The sequence below is a fragment of the Pleurodeles waltl genome, chromosome 11 (genome assembly GCF_031143425.1).
Source record: "Pleurodeles waltl isolate 20211129_DDA chromosome 11, aPleWal1.hap1.20221129, whole genome shotgun sequence".
NCBI classification, from domain to species: domain Eukaryota; kingdom Metazoa; phylum Chordata; class Amphibia; order Caudata; family Salamandridae; genus Pleurodeles; species Pleurodeles waltl.
Window position 1 is genome coordinate 214,567,215 of NC_090450.1, and position 26,055 is coordinate 214,593,269.

Sequence of the window (26,055 nt, forward strand, 5' to 3'; positions counted from 1 at the left end):
TCCCTCTTCCCGCCTGAGTGTCCCTAAAAAACTGTTCTTATCCACCATTGACCTCTTCCCTGCCCCTCCCCCTGTCCTGCACATCTGGCCAGGGTGGGAAGAACCCAGCTAAGCACCTCAGCCACCCAGTCCACGGACCTAGTCGTCACCACACCCACTTGTGGTGGAAAAGGATCCAGGGCACATATCCAGAGGTTAAAGGAGCGTGCCCAAGCTGCTTCCAAGTAGGGAAAAGAGCCTGCTCAAGCTGCTGCCAAGAAGGGAAAGGAGCCTGCCCAAGCTGCTGCCAAGAAGGGAAAGGAGCCTGCACCAGCAGGCAGGAAGAGGAAGGGGCCTGGGGCAGGAACTGTGATGAAGTCCCCACCTCCAACCATTGTTGTGCAGCCATCCGAGGTTGCAGGGGATGGGCAGGTAGAAAATCATGGGGAAGACATGCAGCTTGCGCTCCATGGCGGCGTGGTTCTTCCTTGGGTCCCCAATGGTGAGTCCTTTTACTTCTGTGCAATGTTTCTGCCTGGCTTTTGATGTCATTGGTACCACCCTGGAAAATGTGACGGAATAGTGTGTCTTAATATGGTGGGTGGTACATTGACTTCCGCCTGGCTGTAGGCAGCTACCTCCTTGGTAGCTGTTGTTTCCACCCTGGCGGTTGGTGTGGTACATTGGCTGTCTATCGGAGATAACACTGCCATGGTCATAATTTGGCGGTAATTAACGCCGGCCTGTTGGCGGTATTATCACCACTTTAACACCAACCACCAGGGTTGTAATGGGGGCCTATATCTTTCTTTTGCGACATAGTTTGTACTCCATTAATATTCCATTAACTAACGGATAGCAAGTCATACCATCAATTTATAGCCTTACTCCCATTAGGTCATGTCCTACATTTCCCATGTAGTGCCTCCTTTAGCCAACCTACATTCACTTGTATGCCCCTTTCATTTTCATCTGGGCATAGGGAATGATGAATGTGCAGAGAGGAGACTTATTTCATGCCCAAATGAAGTTTAACTGTAAAACTAGAGCACCTCTTTGGTGGGGTCAGGGCATGTTCCAGCTCTAGGGCAGCCAACAAAACTCTTGTCCCTCAAAATATAGGAAAGCACAAAAGCCCAAAATGAGAACAGCCACTAATTGCAACATCTGAAGAATCAAGAAAGAAGTGCTTAGTGTCTATTCATGTAAAATGCACTCAGAAAAAAGTAATACAAGCCAACTTCAAATAGCCTAATGCCATTCAAATCCCTCAGGGAAAACAAGAGTAAATATTCAGTTTCGAACTTTATGCAAAGTCTACAGAAATTCAGTGCTTTAATGGGTGGGTGCCAAGTACCTGAATGTCTTTAACTCAAGGGGCGAGAACCAGTCCTTCTCAGCAGATGTACACACTCTTAGTAGCAGTGCACTGCCACTCCTCTGGGACTTTGAATCTAGATTTCCATTCAAAGTCCTGAGATAGGAGAAGATGCTATTGTGCTCTTTGTCCGTTGTGTGATTAGTACCGGATACACTGCCTTGCCCAGTTTAAGAGAGCACTTTCCATCAAATGCAAGCACTGCATGTACAGGACTGACACAGCCTTTGGGAGTATTGTAAGAATAGTGTGCAGTGTGGAGTTGGTGCCACTGCCACCCCAAGGTAGAAGGCGATTTGTACATGGGGTTCTGAACACTAAAGCAGATGCTGTTGGAGCAGATATGCTATTAGGAGAAATTTCTAATGATTTGCATATACGTACTAATGAGAAATATTGATAAAAGAAACTAATAATTCAAAATAACGGGTATCAGTAAAATGTGCCCACGTGGAGTGTCAACCATGTCTGTTAACATAATACTAAATAATGAAATATTAAAAAAATTCTCTACTAATATATCATATTTGAAGGTATATCCTATGTTTTATGATAATTCATATTCTTATCTTAGCTGAACTAGATGCCTGGTCAGCGCTGAGCCTTGCTTGCTTAAATGAGGAGACACGATGAGCTGCTGAAGACTGGAACTGGAGAAAAGGACCTTGAACTGTACAGAGTTTCGGACGGGCTCTGCTAGACAATTCTGCAAATGTACCAGAGGACAGGAGATGATGAAAACAAATTGATACAATTATGTGTAGAGTAGGCTAAACGTACTTTCCCAGGACTTGAACAATGGAGGAACTGATTAAAAGACTGTGGGCAACAATTTTGTTACCTGAAGAGCAGGATGATGTTCTCATCGACAGAAGGACCAATCATGTTAATGGAACTTGATGCTTGAACCAATGCAAACAAGTGGTAAACAAAAACTATAGGTTAGAGACATAACACCTGATGAGGTTGACCAATTAGCAATTTGTGGGATGAACTGAGAGACCCTAATAAAAAGTCATGACAAGGGAAGGAAATGGGAGAGCGGAGAGGCAAAAGTTGATGACGTCAGGAGACGCTGTCCGAGGTGCTGATAATTGGGCTTACTCTCTGTGAGCCTGATACTTGCTGATGACTGATGACCTGGAGACAAAGACTGACTTGTTGCTGATCTATCTTGGATAGGTAGCTATAACAATGTGACTGACTAATGTGTGCTTTTTCTGCTAGGTACCAACTGCGCTGTTTTAAAATGTTTTACTCTCTTTAGATATATTTTTCCAAATTAATGATTTTTACCTAAATTGTTTTAGCATGCAGACCCACATGCTGATGCTAATTTGAGTTAGGCAGGCTGACAAGGGTGATTTAAGGGTGACAGAAGACTGATTGACTTGCATTGCTGAATTATTCAAAATGTTAAGTATTTGCTGTCTTTTGTTGATGCTTGTTTTACTTGTCAATAATTTATGGTGAATAGTTGTTTATGATGCTAATAAAATTTGATTAACAATAAAGTCGAACAAAGGTTTCTGATTATAATTGTAAATAATAGGGAATAAAAACGATTAATCTAGTTGAGAGTCATGGTATTTTCTTATTAGATTGGGTTTTCCTTGGTGGTTGTTGTTGATTGTAATGTTTATGGATGATCCATTGGTTACCGCTTGACTAGGATACTCCATGCGATCCAAAGGGCTTATCGACCTATACCCGTCCCCTTGTAAATTTACTTACTAAGGACTCGGGCCAGATGTAGTAAGCGATTTGCATGGCGCAAACTGCGAAAATCGCCTGTTTGCGCCATGCAAAACGCGCATCGCAATGCACATTCCCATTTTGCGAGTCGGTACCGACTCGCAAAATGGGAATGCGACTCGCAAATAGGAAGGGGTGTTCCCTTCCTATTTGTGACTCGCACCACAATGCAGAATTGCTTTGTGACCGTGAACGCGGTCACAAAGCAATTCGCAGTTACCACCAGTGTCACACTGGTGGTAACCCATTCGCAAAAGGGAAGGGGTCCCTATGGGACCCCTTCCCCTTTGTGATTGTTGCCATAAATATTTTTTCATAGCAGGCAGTGGTCCTATGGACCACTGCCTGCTCTGAGAAAAACCGAAACAAAAGTTTTTTTTTTTTTTTCTAAGTGCAGCTCGTATTCCTTTAAGGAAAACGGGCTGTAATACAAAAAAAAAAACTGCTTTATTTAAAAAGCAGTCACAGACATGGAGGTCTGCTGTCTCCAGCAGGGCACCATCCCTGTGAGTGCAGGGAATCTCAATGGGGTCACAAAATACGACCCACCTCATTAATATTAATGAGGTGAGTCTTTGCGACCCCATTTGGATTCGCACACGGTGTCTTAGACACCGTTCTGCATCCGATTTTGAGATTCGGAAATTGCGAGTCGCAATGACTGGCAATTTCTGAATCACAAAATTGGAATTTGCTACATCTGGCCCTAGGCCCGCTAGCAGTTTGATGGTTAGTTTCCTTGGGGAACTAGTTAAGTGGTGACTAGTGGTTATGGTAGTAGTTTAAGTTTAGTACAGTTGTTTGAACTTTTTTTTAATGAGATTTCAATTTTGTTTTTCTGAAATGGCAATGGTTGTAAAGATGATGTTCCCTTAAGCCCAGAAATGACTTTCCCAGATCCTGGATCCCGATGTTAGGATTGAGTATGTTCTCGGCATATTTTTGAGATAGTATGAGAGTAGTAGGTTGCGCTTGCACAGGCTTAAGCAAAATTGCAGGTGAATTGTGATGTATGGGAGGTAAAAGTAGGGAGACTGTGTACTCCAGTTAAGGGTTAGTATGAGTGTGGGAACTCCAAAGTGTGTGAGTATGGAAGTCGTCGAACTTCATATGTGTGTGGCGCTTTGTGCTCACAAATTGTCCACGTGGTTATTGGTGATGTACGGACCCTGTGGTCTAAGACTCCGGAGTATACAGTATAGACACTTGGTTATATGTTGTAATCTGTCTGGTTTAGTAGATTGATCGGCAGTAGTCAACAAGTCGGAGTGAATGTTCGACCAATAAAAGAAGCTTTAACGGAAATGTGACGAGTCCTCTGTGCACCAGGACTGACCCATTGATCAGTTAAGAGTAAAGTTTGTGAGTCGAATTTTACTTGCGAATGTGGGGGACTGAGAAAGAGGAATAGCTAAAGATTCGGAAAGAGCCATTAGTGAAAATCTGTAAGGTCCCTGAAGCGATTGTGTCCCTTCCTGTAGTAAACCAGCAGGTTTGTTTGAATATTATTTGATGAAGGTGCTCGCAGTAAATTGCATTAGTTGAGAGAAATCGTGTTGAGGAGGACAAGCCGCAAGACTTTGTCAGCCGCTGTGTGTCAGTGTGACGTCAGTGTGTGCCGCACTGGGATAGGCCGGTTAGTGAGAAGAGCCACAACCGGATTGGCAGCCATCCATAAGAGGCAATTGGTTGAGCAAACAGATGAAGGGAATCTTGGGAGTAAAAGTCATTTCATTTATTGAATTAGTACCACACAAAAACAGGCAAAATTAAGTTTTTCAAGGCATTTAAGAGTGTGATGAGAGGTAATTCTTACATTAAAGCGTCAGTGGGGGAGCCAACCCCCCTGGAGGATACTCCAGCGCATCTTGTGATGAAAGAGAAAGGCATAGCTTTGTGTCTTTGGTTGAAGCAATGGAGTAAATTGACTAAGAATCAAGGGGCATTAGCTTTTCCCGAGCATGGAACTTCTACCTTGAGAATTTTGGACCAGTTGCGATTATCATTGTATGACATGAAGCCGTTACTGAGACCGGCACAGTTTGAGGCTTTAGCAGTTTGGGTGTTAGTGGCCAGACAGCAGCAAGAGCTGAAATTCAATAGAAGGATGAAGAAGGTGGAAAAGTCATTAGCGGAAGCTAAATGGGATTGGGAGCAGAAGAGATGGAGGATGGCGACTATGAGTGAGATTAAGATGTTTACAGCAATCGCAGAGGGTGAGGACTCAGATAAAGGGGATAGTGCCAAGGAAGAGGAGAATGAGGAAAAAAATAAAAGGAAGAAGTCTTATGTGAATGATGATGATTCTGATGTCGAGAATCTCATTACACAGTTGCTGAGAGATAGACCTCCACCTATGAAGACTTATGCAGGGGGTCCGGGAACTAGTGCTACAGCCCTTCCTGCTATTCTTGGGACATCCCAGGGAGCTGCGGGAGCTGTACAAGCAGAAGGAGGACAGTTACCAGGGGTAGTACAGAGTACACCTGTTACAGGGACTAGTACTGTAGTTCAGGCGCAGACGCATCCATCTTCAGTACAGAGAATCACTCAGATGTGCCAGTTCTTGAGACTGTTTCAAATATCATGGTGCAGTGGGAGGAGGTGCTCCCGAAGCCAATGTTGGTTCAGACAGACCCGACACCAATGTTATTACCCCCAGCACAGACGCAGGGTATGACGGAGTTTACCCCGGTGACAGGGACTTCGGTTGATCTCACACCAGTTATGAATCAGGCAATGGGAGTACCACTCACACAGGGTGCAGGTGCTAGGGCAGCTCCAGATGCAATATCGCTACCAATAACTGTTGGTCCAGCTGTACCTTTATATGCGCAGAACAAAACAGAAGCAGGGGAACAGACTGAGATGTCACAGAGTTTGGTGAGAAGGGGAGCGGGAGATTCAATACAATCGACTTCATCTGCAGGACAGGGTCCTGGTGAGCTTAGATCTCCTATGGGTTTTAATCCTCTTGTGACATTGCCAGATGCAGTAAATGTCCCTAATGCAAATCAGAGCTTGAGACTCCTGACACCGCAAGCCTTGGGTACATTGGCACAGCAGCTACCAGTCCCAAATGCGAGTAATATCTCATAACAAGGGTTAACAGGTCAGCAGTTAACTAGCTGGCTGGATAGTCTAAATTCTTCACAAGGTGCATCAAAAGGGGAAGATCAGTTGAACCGAGTGGGTTTAAATATTGATGCAAATGAGTTAGTCGAGGGAACAATGGAATTGAATAGGTTAGAATCCTATACTGAAGGTATTTATGCCCAAGGATTACAAAAGAGGTAGGGAAAATACACAAGAAATTAGCAGAAGTGACAGAGAAGCATGACATTGACCTTAAAACAATGAAGCATTTGAGACAAAGTTACAGATTAGATTTCGAGGCAAAGGATTTGGAACACAGAGTTGGTAAAGAGTGCACAGATTTGAGGAGCATTAGAGAAGTGGGAAGGCAGATGGACGAGAAAAAAAGAGAAACGAAAACAAGATACTCAAGAAGAAGCAGGGGAAGTTGAGAAAGGAGAATCAGTTAAAATGCTTCATATGAGAGAAATTCCAGGGGTGTCAATTTGTTCATGTCCCATGGCACAGAAGTGACATATTAGCGTCATTACAACATTGGCGGTAAAAGCCGCTTACCGCCGTACTGAAGACCGCCAACACACCTCCGCGGAATTCCGCCATAGCTATTATGACCCACAGCACGGAAACTGCCAATATTCAGACACCCACAAAAGTCCGCCACACCAAAGGTCAGTGATAAACTGGCGAAAATAAAACCTCCACCATCTCGCCAACAGAAATACACCCACACTATCACGACCCACGAATCCACGTTGCAGTCTTTCAACCGCGGTATTCCATTGGCGGTACACACTGCTGCGTTCAAAATACACACACACTTACAAAACACAGCCACATTGGACAATTATAAATACACACACCTGATACAAATACACAAACCACCCCCACACACCCAATGCAATATAAAACACACACCAACATCACCCACAAACCCCTATGACCACAATTGAGAAAGAAGCAGAGAGAGAGACACCACCATCAACAATACTAGAATCCACAGGCACACAACACCATCACCCACATAACTTCCACGCACCTCACACAACATCCCACTACATATCAGCACACTTATCACCCCACACACCACCCCACACATCACCCACACCACCCCATGGCACGGCAAAAACACCCCAGGTTCTCGGAGGAGGAGCTCAGGGTCATGGTGGAGGAAATCATCCGGGTACAGCCACAGCTATTCGTCTCACAGGTGCAGCATACCTCCATTGCACGGATGATGGAGCTATGGCGAAGAATAGTGGACAGGGTCAACACAGTGGGACAGGACCCAAGAAATCGGGATGACATCAGGAAGAGGTGGAACGACCTACGGGGGAAGGTGCGTTCCGTGGTCTCAAGACACCACCTTGCAGTTCAGCGGACTGGCGGCAGACCCCCACCTCCTCCCTCACAATTAACAACATGGGAGGAGCAGGTCTTGGCGATTCTGCATCCTGAGGGCCTCGCAAGAGTAGCTGGAGGAATGGACTCTGGTAAGTCAAATCTTAACTATTACATCCCCCACCCACCTGCAATATCACATACCCCCACCCTCGCCCTCACCCCCATCACTCTAACTTCTCACAAATGTCCCAACATCACAAACCACACATCCTAACACCAAGCCCTGCATGCAACAACAAAGCATGGACACCCATCATTATAGCATGTCCACTGCACATACCAATACACCCTCCTAAACCATCACCACACAAGGTCCCACACAGGAATGCAAGCACTGGGGTACACGGTCACCCACCCATTGCACACCATGGCACACACAGATGTAATAAACGTCCTTTTATGCCCCTGCAGGACCCCTACCCAACGTCACCAGACAGGAGGGTCCACACATGTCCACACCACCAACAGAAGAGGCCCACAGTGATGACAGCACCTCTGTCCAACTGAATGTAGAAGACCAGCCCGGCCCATCTGGGACCTCAGGACAGTCGGTTCCCATCACACTGGCACAGGCCACTACAGAGCGTCCCCCCTCTGGAAACACCAGCACAGCACCGACCCAGCGGGTCCATACCTCCATCCCCAGGACACGGCAATCAGCAGTGTGTCCACCACTACAGGGAACCCAGGATAACCCACCACCCCAACAAAAACAGGGAGCTGGGGGCAGTGGCAGTGGGCACACGGTCCAGGGGACGGAAGCCCAGGAACACAGGGGAACTGGGAGGGCTGCTGTGCGACAGGGGGAGGACAGGCCAAGGGAACCCACTCTCCACGAGGCCCTCTCTAATATCATGGGAGCCTACCACCACTCCCGGGAGACAATGGCAAGGGTACTGGCCAAGTTTCAGGAGACCCAGCGCTTGCAGGAGGAACAGTATTTGGGCTTCAGGGAGGAACTCAGAGCCATCAATTCCACCCTGGGCACCATCGTAGGGGTGCTGAAGGAAGTACTCAACACCAGGAGGGACACTGTGGCACTACAAGGGGCCCTTGACACTAGCCTGGACAATGAACTGCCCACCACCTCCGCCCGCGCTCGTGGACAGGAGGCACCGCCACAGGACCACCACACCAGCACCCCACCCCCTGCAGAGATAGAACCACCTCGCAAACGGTCCCTGAGATCCAGGACAAAGACAGAGAACGATGCCAAGACCCCCGCCAAGAAATGAGACCACCCTGAATGTCATCCTTCTGTCCCACTTTGTCACCCTGTCCTTCCTTAAACTGCCCCAGCTCCACTTCCTATGTCCATATGGGCAATGCACCTGTGAGACTAATAGACTGGACTCTGCCATGGACATTCCTCCACCATCACCCCTCAACATTTTGCTACCCCCTCCAATATTGAGCTCTAAAATAAACACCCTTAAAGCACAAAACAATCTGGAGTCAGGCTGTGATTTCAGAATAGTGTATGAGCAATTACAGTGTCAAAAAGCTCTTTCATTTGTAATGTCAACATACCTATGTCACACAGCTGCAGTCCATAAGGAATCAAAGCAGATGTCACACTGTGGGACCCACATCTGTGAAATCGTAAAGGAAAGTGACAACTCAGTGACCATACACTGGGTGAAAACGACAGACAGTAGAGAGGTAGTAGTGTTAAAGTACATGTAGTAGGCAGGTTTGTATTCTTACCTGTGTTTCACTGGAATTATTGCTGGATAACTGAGTCCCTGTTGTCCATGTCTTCTTCTTCTGCTTCCTCGTCTTCACTGTCCACAGGCTCCACAGCTGCAACAACACCGCCATCTCGACCATCCTCCTGCAGAAAAGGCACCTGTTTGTTGTCGCAAAGCTAAGTTGTGAAGCATACAGCAGGCCACGATTATCTGGCACACCTTCTTTGGTGAGTAGAATAGGGATCCACCTGTCATATGGAGGCACCGGAACCTGGCCTTCAGGAGGCCAAAGGTCCGCTCGATTATCCGCCGTGTACGCCCATGGGCCTCATTGTAGCGTTGCTCTGCCCTTGTCCTGGGATTCCTCATTGGGGTCAGTAGCCATGACAGGTTGGGGTACCCAGAGTCACCTGCAAATGGCGAGGGACAACTGTTAGACACACACTAACTCATAGGGACATCCACAGACCCAGACAGCCATTCCCACTGTCTTGCTTCCAGGTGCTCACCTAAAAGCCACACACAGTGCCTCTGGAGTTGACCCATCACATAAGGGATGCTGCTATTCCGCAGGATGTAGGCGTCATGTACTGAGCCAGGGAACTTGGCATTAACATGGGAGATGTACTGGTCTGCCAAACATACCATCTGTACAGTCATGGAATGGTAACTCTTCTGGTTTCTGTACACCTGTTCACTCCTGCGGGGGGGTGAACCAAAGCCACATGGGTCCATCAATGGCACCTATGATGTTGGGGATGTGTCCCAGGGCACAGAAATCACCTTTCACTGTAGGCAAATCCTCCATCTGAGGGAAAATGATGTAGCTCCGCATGTGTTTCAGCAGGGCAGACAACACTCTGGGCAACACGTTGGAAAACATAGGCTGGGACATCCCTGATGCTATGGCCACTGTAGTTTGAAAAGACCCACTTGCTAGGAAATGGAGCACTGACAGCACCTGCACTTGAGGGGGGATTCCTGTGGGATGGCGGAGAGCTGACATCAGGGCTGGCTCCAGCTGGGTACACAGTTCCTGGATTGTGGCACGGTCAAGCCTGTAGGTGATGATCACATGTCTTTCCTCCATTGTCGACAGGTCCACCAACGGTTGGTACACTGGAGGATGTCGCCATCTCCTCACATGTCCGAGCGGACGGTGCCTATGAAGGACAACAGCGAGCACAGAGTCAACCAATTCAGAGGTACGTACCCACAGCTTACACAGAACACGAATCATAATCCAAAAAGTGGCCTGTATGTGTGTTGAGTCTAGGCCTAGGTATGTGTGATGCAGTTAAAAATTAAGCCATGTGGGCCCCTGAAATGGTGGCTGCCTGACCTCTAAAGTGGGACAATGGGATGTGAGGTAACTCCGCTGGCGTTGTACACCGTCACGGTAGGCGGTCGAAGACCGTGGCGCAATTCTGCATTGGTTAACATTGGACCCTATGGGTCCCAGGAGCCAATGACGATGTACGCCGGCGGTGACGGTACGCACCGCCGCGGACGTGACCGCCATTTTCTATCTGTTCCATCACTCGATACCTGATCTTTGACAGGAGAGGACCTACACTGCAAGTGCTGCTGTGACCTCGGTCTGGAAGAGACAATGGCTCGAGTGTCTGGGGAAAGGGCCCCTGCCTTCCCATCGGAAGAGTTTGAGAAACTTGTGGATGGGGTCCTCCCCCAGTACACGCTACTATACGGTCCTCCAGACAAACAGGTAAGTACACTGGGAGCACTCTGTATGGGCTATGCCTGTGTGGCGTGGGGTGGATGTAAGAAAGGGGAGGGGGGTTGCGGCGTGCATGAAATGACGGTGAGTGCATGTGCCACATGGCAAGGGTAGGGATGGGGGCCAATGACTATGACGGTGCAGGTGGTAATAAGTTTCTCTTCCCCCTGTACAATTCATGTAGGTCAGCGCCCACCAGAAAAAATATATTTGGCGTGTCATCGCCAAGGACGTCCGGACCCTGGGGGTCTACCACAGATGGAGCACCCACTGGTGGAAAAAATGGGAGGACATTTGCCGCTGGAGCAAGAAGACGGCGGAGGCTCAGCTGGGGATGGCCTCCGACCGTGGGAGGGGTGCCCATCGCACCATGACCCCCTGATGTTCAGGATCCTGGCGGTGGCGTACCCGGAGTTGGATGGGCGCTTGAGGGCATCACAGCAGCCACAAGGGGGTGAGTACACTCTCATTCTGCTGAATTTGCGCGCAGTGGAGGTGTCTGGGTGGGGGAGGTGGGCTATGGGTTTCCCTAGGCCAGGGCGAGTTTCGTACGCAAGGTCCCTCCGTAAGGCAGGCCATTTGGCACCCCACCTCTGTAGAGTGCCAAGTACACCTAGTCATGCCCCTGTGTCATTCATGTGTGCAGATGTCATCCATAGCCTAGTAGGCAATTTCCCAGGGATTGAACAGTGGAACTCAAGAGCACGGCGTAGTGCAGGGGGCTTCTGTGTCTGTCGTGTCCGCCAACGGTAGCGGTAATGCATGCACTCAACATGTCTTTCTTCTGTCGTCACCCCCCTTTTTGTGGTCTCCCTGTTCTTGTGTGCATTATCATCATCAGGCGGAGGAGCAGTGGCACCGGAGCACGAGGGGGCTGCATCCCACATGGCCATGGAGGGCCACACTACGGACTCGGACTTCACCAGTGGGACGGAGGGCGAGGGGAGCTCCACGCTGGGGACAGGAGCTGTGACCAGCGACACAGACTCATCCTCTGATAGGAGCTCCCTTGTGGTGGGAGCAACATCTGTGCCCCCCCATCTACAGGTACAGTCGCCACCACCCCTACCAGCACCGCCCTCCCTGCAGCCCCTCAGCCTTTGCCCCGTGGCCGCTCACCCGGGAGGGTGGGCATCACCTTCGCCCCCGGCACCTCAAGCCCTGCCCCAGTCACCCCTGCTGCCCTCAGTGAGGAGGCCATTGACCTCCTCAGGTCCCTCACTGTTGGGCAGTCTACCATTTTGAATGCCATCCAGGGTGTAGAAAGGCAGTCGCAACAAACAAATGCATTCCTGGAGGGCATTCATTCTGGTCAGGCGGCCATTCAGCCATCTTTTCAGACTCTGGCCTCAGCACTGATGGCAGCCATTGTCCCTGCCTCTAGCCTCCCTCCTCCAACTTCCTCCACCCAGACCAAATCCCCTGTACCCCAGCCTATCACAAGGGAAGCTCAGGCAAACATAAACACCACACATTCCATAGGCCCTCACACAAGCATCAGACACATGCAGACACACAAACATCCACTGCCTCCACTGTGTCCCCCTCCTCCTCGTCTCCCTCCTCCCTCCCAGTCTCATCTACACTCACACCTGCATTCACTACATCTACAGCCACTACTGCCATCACCAGCACACCCACCACCCCACCCCGCTCACGTGCAGTCACCACCCCCACTACCATTCACACGTCCCCTGTGTCCTCTCCCAGTGTGTCTGTGACGCCACCTCCCAAGATACACAAACGCAGGCACACACCCACCCAACAGCCATCCACCTCACGACAGCCTCCAGTGCATGCACCTTCACCCAAAGTCAGCAAACGTACATCTCCTACAACCACAACCTCTTCCTCCACTCCCAAATCCCCTCCAGCTACCCGTCCCAGTGTCTCCCAAAAACTTTTCCTGTCCAACCTTGACCTCTTTCCCACACCTCCCCCACCCCGTCTGTCTCCTAGGTCCCGATCTAGCACCTCAGCCACAACATCTCCGGGACCTGTGGTGCCTGTAGTCACCGGAATCTGGAGTGCACCGGTCACCAGGGCAGCCAGTGTGGCAAGGAGCCACACCACGGACAGTCCCCCACCTGTGAAGCATCAAAAGTTTGCCAGTGCCCGGCGGGAGAGGGGGAAGACTCCAGCCACCAAAGCCGCTCCCAAGGGTCACGGTGTGAGTGTGGAGTCAGCTGCGACACCTTCCAAGGTGGGGAAGGGCCACAAGAAACCGGGAAAGTCTGGGAAGAGCAGCAAGGCGGAAGAGACCGCCATAATCCCCGCTGCCCACGAGGCCACCACCATCATCCCCGCTGGGACAGTGAGGACTGCCAGCACAAGCCCCGCTAGGCTACAGAGGACTGCCAGCACAAGCCCCGCTGGGACAGAGAGGACCGCCAGCACAAGCCCCGCTGTGCTAGAGAGGACCGCCAGCACAAGCCCTACAAGGACAGAGAGGACCGCCAGCACAAGCCCCGCTGGGACAGAGAGGACCACCAGCACAAGCCCCGCTGGGCTAGAGAGGACTGCCAGCACAAGCCCTGCTGGGACATAGAGGACCGCCAGCAGCTGAGTCACTGCAAAGGAGCCCGCTGCCTCAAGTACCACTGAACAGGGCACCGCCGCCTCAAGCACCACAGAACAGGGCACCGCCACTCCAAGCACCACTGAACAGGGCACCGCCGCCTCAAGCACCGCTGGCCCATGAGCGCCAAGGGCACTGACGCTACTGAGTTCGCCACAAGCAGAATGAAGCACTCTGGGCACCATGCCCCCTCCAGAACCAGTGGAGAGATACACCCACTACCTCTGTCCTCAGCAGGATGAAGCACTCTGGGCACAGAGCCCCCTACAGAACCAGTGGAGACTGTCATCTACTTGAGAGACTGTAGCTTTGCACTCCCCAGGATGGAACAGTGGGCAACCCACCCACTGTAGAGACTTGAGAGACTTGCTTTGCACTCCCCAGGATGGAACAATGGGCAACCCACCCACTGTAGAGACTTGAGAGACTGTAGTTTTGCACTCCCCAGGATGTAAAAGTGGGCATGTGGCCCTCTCGTGGATTTGGCGTTGTGCACTCAACCGGCTGAGGTGCCCCCCCTTTCCCTCCCCGTGAGGTGCCTGTTTTCTTGCTCTCTGATGCCCCTGCAGTGTTCTCTCCGTCACGGTCGGGGATCTTGTGTGGGCCTCGCCAATACCGTGTGGGCCCAGTGTTCCATGGACTTCATTGGAGCACTACCTGGACTACTAAGCTTGGTGTATATTTTGTTTATGGTGTATATATATATTTTTGCCTACTTGATTTTAATATATTACAATGAGGTTGCCAGCAATACCAGCCAATGTTCTTCTCAATATTACAGATGATATGGTGTTGGACTACTGCAAGGGTCTAGCTGATGTGGTTCGATCTTTTTCTCAGCAGGTACAAGCCGCTACCCTGACACCTATCCATGACCCAGGTAACAATCTAAGAGCAGGAGATTGGGTCGTGATCAAAAAGCATGTGCGAAAGACTTGCCTATAGCAACATTGGAGAGGTCCATATCAAGTGGTGTTGACAACTACAATAGTTGTGAAGTGTGCAGGTTTGCCCAACTGGATACATGTGAGCCATACAAAGAGAGTGGTGAATCCTCAGGATCATGAAGAAGTGCTGTTGAGGACACCAACAGCAGCAAAGGAAATAGTTCTACCTGAACCAGAACCGGAGAAGGTCAAGCCGGAAGTAGATCCAGAATTTCCAGAAGAAGGATCAATCACCTCAGTAAGAGATGAGGGTGCGGAAATTCAGGAGACAGACCGAGAGATCAACCCGGCAGAAGTGACAAGAGAACTAAGTGCAGGAGAGGTTCTCCCAGAAGCAAAGGGTGCTGAACCGCAAAGAAACCAAGTGCCAGAGCCTAAGAGGGAAAGAGTTGAGACAGGTCAGAGCCAAAGTAATCTGACTCCTCCTGAACCCATTGCAGGTCCATCAAGAAAAAGCACTACAGATAAGGTGCAGGAGAAGAGTCCAATCTTGAAGAGATTGTTGACAGAAGGGGCCAGAAAAGGAGATCACTGTCCTGAATCTCAAATAGACAAGAAAAAGGACTTGGTTATAAATGAGACAACAGAGGAAGAAATAGACACCACAAAGAAAGATGAATTGAGTGATGGAGAACTGACAGGAGAAAGAAAGTTGAAAAGAAAGAAAGTAGCAAGTCGAAGATACGCAGGACCAGAGTGGCCATATGCTGCAACAAGTGATTGGCAGAACGAGTTTATGTCTTTTTGCTTTTACAAAATGTCTTTTTGATTTAGCCTATAAATATGCCACTAAGGCCCATATTTATACTTTTTGACGCTAAACTGCGCTAACGCAGTTTAGCGTCAAAAAATTTAGCGCTGTCTAACGCCATTCTGAAGCGCCATGCGGGCGCCGTATTTATGGAATGGCGTTAGCCGGCGCTAGCAGACCGGCGCTGCCTGGTGTGCGTGGAAAAAAACCACGTAGACCAGGCAGCGCCGGCGTAGGGGGAAAATGGCGTTAGGGCGTCTTAAAATGGGGCAAGTCAGGTTGAGGCAAAAAAATCGCCTCAACCCGATTTGCGCCATTTTTTTCGACGCCCAGACGCCATTTAAATGACTCCTGTCTTAGTAAAGACAGGAGTCATGCCCCCTTGCCCAATGGCCATGCCCAGGGGACTTATGTCCCCTGGGCATGGTCATTGGGCATAGTGGCATGTAGGGGGGCACAAATAAGGCCCCCCTATGCCACCCAAAAAAAATTAAAAAAATAAAAAATTATACTTACCTGAACTTACCTGAATGTCCCTGGGATGGGTCCCTCCATCCTTGGGTGTCCTCCTTGGGTGGGCAAGGGTGGCAGGGGGGGTCCCTGGGGGCATGGGAGGGCACCTGTGGGCTCATTTTGAGCCCACAGGCCCCTTAACGCCTACCCTGACCCAGGCGTTAAAAAGTGGCGCAAATGCGGGTTTTTTTGACCCGACCACTCCCGGGCGTGATTTTTGCCCGGGAGTATAAATACGACGCATTTGCGTCGCCGTCATTTTTTTAGACGGGAACGCCTTCCTTGCATCTCATTAACGCAAGGAAGGCGTTTACGCCAAAAAATGACGCTATTTGCCCATACTTTGGCGCTAGACGCGTCTAACGCCAAAGTATAAATATGGCGTTAGTTTTGCGCCGAATTTGCGTCGAAAAAAACAACGCACATTCGGCGCAAACGGAGTATAAATACGGGCCTAAGTGCCTGTCACACCCAGTCATGTGACACAAGACAGGCTGCTGGCTCTAAAGGGCTAAGGGCAGAAAAATACAAACTTTCTAAAAGTGGCATTTTCAAAACTGTAATCAGAAACCCAATCTTACCATTAAATAGGGGTTTTCATTACAATTCCAAAGACAACAATCCTGACAGGGCTTTCTACTCCTAATGGGAAATTACAGCCTAATTAACGTAATAAGGAATCCAGTAGGGAAAAACAAATTTAGGAGTTTTTCACTACCAGGATATGTAAAACTAAAAATATATGTCCAACTTTCCAATTACAAGACACTCTGCCCTATGGTATACCCAGGGTCAGTCCTAAATGTAACAAAAGAGGAGTTTAGGGATTGGCAACGGGATTTTATTGCCAAGTGGACATGGCACTTTAAAACTGCATTCAGGTTGCAGTGGCAGGCCTTGGGTATGTTTTAAAGTGCTAATTAAGTGAATGGCTCAATAAGTGCTGCAGGCCCACTAGTTGCATTTAATTTATGGGCCCTGGGTATACGGAATACAATTCTACAAGGGACTTATGAATAAATGAATTATGCCAATCAGGTATTCTCCGATTTAGTCATGCTTTGAAATGGGTACAATAAGTGTAATAATCTTTTACCATATAAATGATTTATGCAACACCCTATTAATTTGATTAGCTTTATCAAACTGTGGGCCAGGTTTATCAAAGGGTTTGCCTCTCCCTTGCATCATGCAAGGTGATGTAGAGTGACGCAAAATTTAGAATGAAATTTACCAAAGTACGCAAGGCTGCCTTGAGAACCTCTGAGTGGGTCGGTAAATCTGGTGGGGCTGAGGAGGATCCCTGGGGAACTCCGCAGGTGGTAGGTGTGGGGTCCGAGAGGAAGGGGGGGTCTTACTCATTGAGTTCTGCTGGAGAGGAAAGATCAGATCCAGTTGAGGGCTTTGTCTCTGATGCCGGTCTCATTATGTCTGCATCTCAGGGTGTGGTGGGAGACTGTGTTGAAGACAGCTGAGAGGTCAAGCAGGATGAGGGCCTCAGTCTCTCCCTTGTCCAGCAGAGAGCGGATGTCATCTGTTGTGGCTAGGAGGGCTGTTTCGGTGCTGTGTTTTTTTCTGAATGAAAGCGGCAAGTTGGCTGTTGATGGCTTTCTTGATGACTTTCGCTGAAAAAGGGAGCAGGGAGATGGGCCTTTAGTTCTTGAGGTCAGTGGGGTCCGCTGAGGGTTTCTTGAGGAGAAGGTTGATCTCTGCCTGGTTCCAGTCAGCAATGCAGGAGGCGTCTGCTAGGGAGCGGTTGATGGTAAGGTGGAGCTTGGAGGCGATGGTTTCAGTGGCTCTGTTGAAGCTGTGGTGGGGGCATGGGTCCATCGGGGCCCTGGAGTGTATGGTCCTCGGTGTATGTCTTCAGTGTATCTTCAGTGGTGAGGGGGGTCCAGTTGGTGATCGTTGGTTTTATGGTGTCGGGCCTGGGGGAGGGGGTTCTGCATGTAGGTTGTCCTCACTGAATTTGTCGTAGATAGTCTTGATTTTGTGGTGGAAGTATGTGTCGAGTTTGTTGCAGAGATCTTGTCAGGGTGGGATGTCTGTTGCTTCTCTGTTGGATTGGGCGAACTCCTTGATGTTGGTGAAGAGTTCCGTGCTCTTGTGTGCATGTGAGGAGATTCTTATTTGTATTGCTTTCTTTTTGGTGCTTTTGATGAGATGATGGTGTGCGGTGGTGGCAGCTCTGAAGTTGATTTGGGCTTCTGTAGATTTGGTGTTTCTCCTGATTTACTTGAGGCGTCGACATGTGCGTCTGGATTCTCTGAGTTCTGTGGTGAACCAGCTGGTTTTCTTGGCATGGGTGCTGTTGTTCTTTTTGAGAGGGCTATGGTGTTGGCGCAGAAGGCAATCCATTTGTGAAAGGTGCGGGCTACAATGTTCAGGCCATCGTTGTGTGTGATGGGGGTGACGGAGTTGGCGAGGGTGGTGGTGAGCTGGTCGTCAGTGATTCTTGCCCAACTTCTACGAGATGGTTGGTGTTGGGGTCTGAGGATGGTGGGTGTGTTGAAGATGAAATGGATGCAGCAATGGTCTGTCCATGGAAGTTTGGAGGTGTGGCTGAAGGTGACGGAAGTTCCTGTTGTGAAGGTGGGGTTGAGGGGGTGTCCTGCTGAATGTGTTGGTTCCATCATGATCTGTCAGAGCCCTATGTTGTGAACACCTGAAAGCTACTTCATTGCGTAAGTGAAAGCAGAGCATTACCACCTAAGTCTCAGCGCCAGAGCCTTCAATCAGGATGTTATGAGACATGATATCAAATACGGCACTGAGATCAAACATAAGGACTGCCACATTGTCATCCTTGTACATATTCTGACAAGCTGATGCGGATGCAGCAGAAAGTTTGATCTAGTGCTGTAAATAGGCAGAAGTCAGATTGTGTCCCACACAGGGGATGATTATCCTCCATAAAGCTAGAAAGTAGTGGCAGCAACGAAATAGCTTTATAATTTTCAGGCTTTAAGGGATCAAGCAGGTTTTTAAAAGAAAAAACATGTTGTATTTCCAATGCTGGAGAGCACAGTCCGAGACCAAAGAACAATTAAATAATTCAAATAAATCAGGTTGAAATACCTCGTAGCCCTGCTGCAAAATGGTGGGAGATATTAAATCTGCTGGGGAACCAGATTTAATGATGGATCAAAAAGATGTCAATTCCTCAAGTCGAATAGGTTAGAATTGCTGAAGCTTAGCACTATCAGCTGATGAATCAAGCCATGTCCTTGACTACAGATGGTTTCTGGCTTCCACCAAGAAGGAGGCATACATGTTCTCACAATGCTTTAGGAAGAAAGAGGCTAAAGTATTACATATCTCTTCAGATGGGGGAGATGGGGGGAAACTAATGACAATGATGTGAGGAATTAAACAATCTGAAAGATTTCACAAGAGGAATTGTTGGGGGACTGATTTTTTTTAGTACAATATTCTTGGCAAGACTGATTAATAAGCTGATGATACATTTTTTTGTGCCACCTTGTAGTCTGCTTTGAAAACGGAATCATAGGCTTGATGCCAAAGGCACTCAAGGCACCTACATTTCTTTTTAAGGATCAAGAGTTAATCACTGAGCCATCCTGCTGAGGCTTTTTGTCTCAGTACAACTTGTGTTACAAGATGGCAAAGCTAACCTTGGTTGCATAATACCCCTCTGAGTAACAAATAGATCATTATTACTTGAATCATCCTTCTGTTCTGTAGTCAAGCTTAAAGATTCCCTTGGTTGATTTCAAGCCACTAAAGGAAGTGCATTGCTTCTCACGCTACCAACGTTAGTGCCAATAGAACTTTTGTCCCCAACAATTTCTACCACTTAAAGCCAGTGGCTTACCACCCACCCCGCCAGCAGAAGCAGCTGCACAACTTGAAAAATAAAACAATAATAAAGCATGTTTATTATTGTTTATATTGTTTTATGTTTTCTCCATGGCGTTGAGTCTATGGGGCGCGGCCATGGGGATGACAGGCACGAGGCAGAGTGGTAGGTGCACTGTTGTCAGTGTGCATGTGGGTTTGGCCAGATTTCTCAGGACGGCCAAACCGACATGCGCACTGAGCTGTCTTCAAGCTGAGCTACGTTGCCGGGTTGGAGACAGCAGGCACAGGCTGTGAGAGGAGGCCTCTTTTTGCATGGTCAGCCCCCACTTGATGTTGATGTGTTCTAGAAGTTGGTAGTGCCCAGGGCCCCTGCTAAACAGGTTCCCTGGGCCATAGCTCTTTCCCTAAAACTGTTGTGATGCTTGGCACAATTGGTTACACTCTTAAATACCCCTGTAAGTCCCTAGTAAATGGCTACCCCAGTACCCAGGGAAGGAGATATTGAGAGTAGGCCCCTGGGGGCAGCAGCACTGATTGTGCCACTCCCAAGGGCCCTACACCCAGATGCACCCAACACTGCCATTGCAGACTGAGTGTACTGGGGGAAACCTAAAAGGACAAACTCAACATGGCACACCCTCTATGTACCCTGTCCACCATACACTGTATATGTTATGGATAAGTCACCCCACTAGCAAGCCTTTCAGCCCCAAGACAGGGTGCACCATACTAAATGTGAGGGCGTAGCTGCATGAGCAATATGCCCCCACTGTGTCCTTGCTAAACCTAGGACATAGTGAGTAAACAGAGAAGCCATTTTAATGTATGAACTGGGCCCTGGTCAAAAACGAGTTCCCCACCTACATGATGGCCACTCTGCACCCTGGGTTGTTTGGTATTGAACAACTCAGAATATTAAATCCAAACTGATACCAGTACTGGATTTAATCTTAAATGTACCCAGGGGCTACCTTAGAGGTGCCCCCTGCAGAAGCTAACTCTAACTGGCAGAGTTGCTGGCTGTTTCATTCCAGCTGCCACTCCAGACAGCCAATATACAAACCTGGGGGAGAGCCCTGGCTCTCTGGTTCATAAGATAATGCCCTTCCTGGATGGAGGAGCTAACACCCTCTCCCTCAGGAATGTGCCACACCCTGGCGGTGAGCTTCAAAGGGCTACTGCCCCTGAAACTCGAGCCTCCAGGTCTGCTGCTCACAGCAGAGGGCTTCAACTTTTGCAAATCCCCACTTTTGGCAGGAGCAAAGGCGGGAAACTGGACAAACGGTAGGAGGTGTGGCCTCCCTGAGCATGCACTACCCCTAAGGGCTTGCATGTGAAGGTGACCCTCTGATTTAGTTTGCTCCATCTTGGGATGGAGAAAAACAGCCAATGAGGTTTAGGGAAGTGACCCTTCCCACAGGAAGTGGTCACTATAGTGGGTGTAGCCACCCAAGGATAAGTGCCCCATTGGACACCACCAGGTTCCCCCTAAAACACCCACTAAATTCAGTATTTTAGATTTGAAAAGTATTCCAAGAAAACAAGAAGACCAGCACCAGAGAAACTGCCAGGATGAGAACTGGGGACCTGCTGCACCAGAAGAGGCCCCAAGACCACTGCTTCAGAGTCCCGACAAATCGAGACAGTGGAGGAGCTGAGCACTGGACCAACCCCAAGAAACCCAGGGGACCTCCAGGCTTCAAGGACCACCCCAGATCTCCCTCCTGAATGGAGGCACCACTCAAGAAAAGCAAGTAAACTGCAAAGGACCAAGCAAATAGTGAGGGACACTTCACTGAATCACTGATATCTCCACAACCGGAATTCACAGCCAGGCCCAACTACACAAAGATGACAGTACCAAGTTTGGTGGTGCTGCAACCCCCAGTGGCCAAAATAGTGCAATACCCTGGGTCCAGGTCAGCTGACATCGGACCAAGAGAAAACCAGCTCCCCCTAAGCTGACAAAGGATCAGGAGGAATCCTCAGTCGAGGGACTTCAGGAACACCCTGGACCTCTGACCAGAGTGCCCCCGTTGTCCTGTAAGCGGCCCTCAAGAGACTTACCTCCAGCTCCAGTGGACTTTGTTGCACACAGCATCCAAGACCTCCAAAACGCCCTGCACCTGGCCACCCTGGGCCTTGCATCACAGGATTTGCTGTGTGCCCCGTGTCCCCATCCCCTTGTAACCTCAACAGCCAAAGAGGACCCCCAGACACCACTTTGAATTTGCAAATCAGCTTCTTTTCCAAGTGGCTCATCCAGGTGGCCCTGTGCCCGTGCCAAGAACTTTTCCAATGCTGCTCGGGAGCTGCCCGAAGCTCTCCAGCTAGCACAAGGTACTCTCTGACCCCTGCGACCACCCTGCAAAAGAAGAGAATGGTAACTCAACCGTGAGATTTTTAATGCATTTTTAAAAGTGACTGCCTATTGATTCCAAGACTAACTTTGATAAAACTTTAAAAAGTCATAACAACAAAAGAACTTAACCTATTATATAGATTTTGGTCTTAAAAGTTATATAAAAGTCTGAAGTATTTTTATAAATTCTGGTCTAGGGTTATTCATTGAGTGTGGAGTGCATGATTGGATTTGTGAGTACAGCAAATACTTAGCACATCTCCTTGACTAGCCTAACTGCTCTACCAGCTACCTTAAAAATTAGAGCATTAGGTGGTCTGATTTTTACCCCTGAAAACTAACATGTGGTTGTCCAGACCCTCTGCATAGTGTACTTGGATTTGTACACTACATAGAAGGCCAGCCACCAACACAGGCTCCCAGTCTGTCTGGGAACGCAAATTGAGGAACAGCCAGCAGTATGAGAGCAGCTTTAGAACCTGCTGCAGCACAGTCTGGGAGCCTGTACCTGAAGTGGAGCCAGAAGAGTAGTGATGTGGTGGGCATTGGGTTAATTTTTGTTGTTGTTTTTTTTCTTTTGTTCCCCCCCACCGCCCAGCCACGACACCAGCCATGATAGCTTTAACCTTTTGCGACTAGTTTTTTTCATTTGGTTTGCCCTAGGGGAAGTTTTGTTGCCCTGGGGTTATAGTGGATGGAAATGGGACGTTGATTTTGGATATGAGTACCAAATGCTAAGAAGCTTTGTGTCTGAACTCAGCAGAGCTCACACGTTGTTATTAACCACACTTTCTGCCATTATCTCAATGCTCCTAGACTGAGGGATGCAGTGTCTTCTGAGAATATTTTCAACTTGGCCTTTAATGCTCTTTTAACTTCTGTATGGGTTTTCCATGATTTTCAGATTATTAAATTCAGCTGTGAACTGCTGATGCAAGGTCAGCAGCTGTTTGAACCTAGATGCTTGAACGAGCAAGTAGTCGGCAACCACATTCATCAGTTGTGATTCAGTTCTCTTTAGGCACATAGGCCCTCATTCTGACCCTGGCGGTCGGCGGAGAGGCGGCGGTCGGACCGCGAACAGACCGGCGGTATTAAAAATGGCATTCTGACCCTGGCGGGAACCGCCAACACAGCCCGCCAACTTAACACTCCGACCGCCACAGCGGTACAAACAAACAGCGCGGCGGTTCCCGCCAACAGCCCGGCGGCAGACAAAGTACCGCCCACCCTATTACGACCCACCAATCTGCCACCTTTTCCGGGGCGGGAGCACCGCCGATAAGAACACGGCGGAAACAGACTACGAACGGGAAAACGCTCACCTCTACGCACTCCACGGGAGATTCCGGCAGTATGGAGCCAGAGTTGCAGGTCATCCCCGCACTCCTATTCCTCCTCATATACCAGGAGCACGCCCGGCGGCGCGGAAGACATCGGTGAGTACTGCACCTACGACACAGGGGAGGGAAAAGATTACCGGCACACACCCACCCACCCACACCCACTACAACACACACATCAATGCATTCCCACAGATCACTGTCACAACCCACAAACCACCCCCCTCCGAAATAATGCAAAGACCAAAAGAAGAGATCATAAACGGCCAGATATATTGAAATAAACTATGTACAAAATATATACAGCTACTAAATGTAGTCCAACCACTGTCCGTGGATCACAGGGGTCCTGTGCAAAGGGGCAAGGCCCAGTCCCACGACAAGAACTCCACGGAGAGAACACTGCAGGGGCATCAGAAAGAAAATAGGACAGGCACCTCAGGGGGAAGGGAAGGGGGGGCACCTCAGCCACTTGAGTACACGACGCCAGATCCACGAGGGGACTCCATGACCACTGGGCCATCCTGGGGAGAGCAAAGCCACAGTCCAAACAGTCCATACAGTGGGTGGCCTGCCCACTGGGCCATCCTGGGGAGAGCAAAGCCACAGTCCATACAGTCCATACAGTGGGTGGCCTGCCCACTGGGCTCTGTCCATACAGTGGGTGGCCTGCCCACTGGGCCATCCTGGGGAGAGCAAAGCCACAGTCCAAACAGTCCATACAGTGGGTGGCCTGCCCACTGGGCCATCCTGGGGAGAGCAAAGCCACAGTCCAAACAGTCCATACAGTGGGTGGCCTGCCCACTGGGCCATCCTGGGGAGAGCAAAGCCACAGTCCATACAGTCCATACAGTGGGTGGCCTGCCCACTGGGCCATCCTGGGGAGAGCAAAGCCACAGTCCATACAGTCCATACAGTGGGTGGCCTGCCCACTGGGCCATCCTGGGGAGAGCAAAGCCACAGTCCATACAGTCCATACAGTGGGTGGCCTGCCCACTGGGCCATCCTGGGGAGAGCAAAGCCACAGTCCAAACAGTCCATACAGTGGGTGGCCTGCCCACTGGGCCATCCTGGGGAGAGCAAAGCCACAGTCCATACAGTCCATACAGTGGGTGGGCTGCCCACTGGGCCATCCTGGGGAGAGCAAAGCCACAGTCCATACAGTCCATACAGTGGGTGGCCTGCCCACTGGGCCATCCTGGGGAGAGCAAAGCCACAGTCCATACAGTCCATACAGTGGGTGGCCTGCCCACTGGGCCATCCTGGGGAGAGCAAAGCCACAGTCCATACAGTCCATACAGTGGGTGGCCTGCCCACTGGGCCATCCTGGGGAGAGCAAAGCCACAGTCCATACAGTCCATACAGTGGGTGGCCTGCCCACTGGGCCATCCTGGGGAGAGCAAAGCCACAGTCCATACAGTCCATACAGTGGGTGGCCTGCCCACTGGGCCATCCTGGGGAGAGCAAAGCCACAGTCCATACAGTCCATACAGTGGGTGGCCTGCCCACTGGGCCATCCTGGGTAGAGCAATGCCACAGTCCATACAGTCCATACAGTGGGTGGCCTGCCCACTGGGCCATCCTGGGGAGAGCAAAGCCACAGTCCAAACAGTCCATAACAGACCCCACTGCCACTGGAGGAGGCAAGTTGGCCAGAGGACATCCTGCAGCCCTGCCCGAGATAGATCCTGCCCTGCCACGTCTGCCAAAGGGCCAGCGGTTCTTGCCTTGAAGGGCCCAGTTCAGCGGTTCTTGCCTTGAAGGGCCCAGTTCAGCGGTTCTTGAGACGGCGGGGCCCAGTTCAGCGGTTCTTGAGACGGCGGGGCCCAGTTCAGCGGTTCTTGCCTTGAAGGGCCCAGTTCAGCGGTTCTTGAGACGGCGGGGCCCAGTTCAGCGGTTCTTGAGACGGCGGGGCCCAGTTCAGCGGTTCTTGAGACGGCGGGGCCCAGTTCAGCGGTTCTTGAGACGGCGGGGCCCAGTTCAGCGGTTCTTGCCTTGAAGGGCCCAGTTCAGCGGTTCTTGAGACGGCGGGGCCCAGTTCAGCGGTTCTTGCCTTGAAGGGCCCAGTTCAGCGGTTCTTGAGACGGCGGGGCCCAGTTCAGCGGTTCTTGAGACGGCGGGGCCCAGTTCAGCGGTTCTTGAGACGGCGGGGCCCAGTTCAGCGGTTCTTGAGACGGCGGGGCCCAGTTCAGCGGTTCTTGAGACGGCGGGGCCCAGTTCAGCGGTTCTTGCCTTGAAGGGCCCAGTTCAGCGGTTCTTGAGACGGCGGGGCCCAGTTCAGCGGTTCTTGCCTTGAAGGGCCCAGTTCAGCGGTTCTTGAGACGGCGGGGCCCAGTTCAGCGGTTCTTGAGACGGCGGGCCCAGTTCAGCGGTTCTTGAGACGGCGGGGCCCAGTTCAGCGGTTCTTGAGACGGCGGGGCCCAGTTCAGCGGTTCTTGAGACGGCGGGGCCCAGTTCAGCGGTTCTTGCCTTGAAGGGCCCAGTTCAGCGGTTCTTGAGACGGCGGGGCCCAGTTCAGCGGTTCTTGAGACGGCGGGGCCCAGTTCAGCGGTTCTTGAGACGGCGGGGCCCAGTTCAGCGGTTCTTGAGACGGCGGGGCCCAGTTCAGCGGTTCTTGAGACGGCGGGGCCCAGTTCAGCGGTTCTTGAGACGGCGGGGCCCAGTTCAGCGGTTCTTGCCTTGAAGGGCCCAGTTCAGCGGT